Consider the following 683-nt stretch of genomic DNA (forward strand, 5'->3'; position numbering starts at 1 on the left):
CGAAGTTATGTTTGCGCCAAGCTTGGTGTCCACTAGAGTCTCTGAAAAGAGTGGGCGTGGCCTATGAGGTAACAGAAAAAAGGAATTGCGTGCTCTAATGTCTGCTTATGCTCTTTCTTTGAGGGAGAAATGTGAGCTAGACATTCTTCTGTAGCCAGCCTGCGTAGGTTTTTGGCGTTGGTACGGTCGCCGCTGTCCCAGCGTGCCACGCGGCTTTCGCTTGGCTTTCTCAAACACGACTGGCCACGTTGCTGAACGGCAGTTTTGCTTTGTTTTGGTACCAAAACCTTTGCGATAGTACAAAGACGATATCATGCGTACCATATGTCCTTGTCAAACTGCAGCATTGTATTCGACTTTTCAGCACCTTGTGTGTCAGATGAAGGTGAGCTAACTCTCAAGGCACTGAACTCTGGTATCATGCATTTTGGGCACCATCAGCCAGAGAGCTGTGCCTAGGAAGGAGGCCCCTTCTCAGACACTTCCAACTCATACTTACCTGGCAGGGGAGATACCATGATCAAGAAGGTGGTTCACCCAGGGCGAGGCTCAGCCATTGCACCCCGGCTGTGCTGACCTTTGCGAATTCCCCAAATGTGGGAATCTCGACTGCATAATTTCTGGTAGTGGGGGACTGCGTTCGCGCTCTCCCCTGATCATTACGTCAAAGAAAAACAGCTCTC

At 50.2% G+C, this 683-nt stretch overlaps 1 non-coding gene across 1 annotated transcript; it reads left to right on the plus strand.

The window, feature by feature from the left end:
- Positions 1 to 491: 491 nt before the first annotated feature.
- On the plus strand, positions 492 to 655 carry LOC111648689 (U1 spliceosomal RNA). Its single transcript, XR_002760192.1, has one exon. It is a non-coding gene; the product is annotated as a U1 spliceosomal RNA (small nuclear RNA).
- Positions 656 to 683: the final 28 nt, after the last annotated feature.

This window comes from Seriola lalandi, unplaced genomic scaffold, assembly GCF_002814215.2.
Source record: "Seriola lalandi dorsalis isolate HSWRI2012SDOR001 ecotype SW California unplaced genomic scaffold, Sedor1 jcf7180002046452, whole genome shotgun sequence".
Classification (NCBI taxonomy): Eukaryota; Metazoa; Chordata; class Actinopteri; order Carangiformes; family Carangidae; genus Seriola; species Seriola lalandi.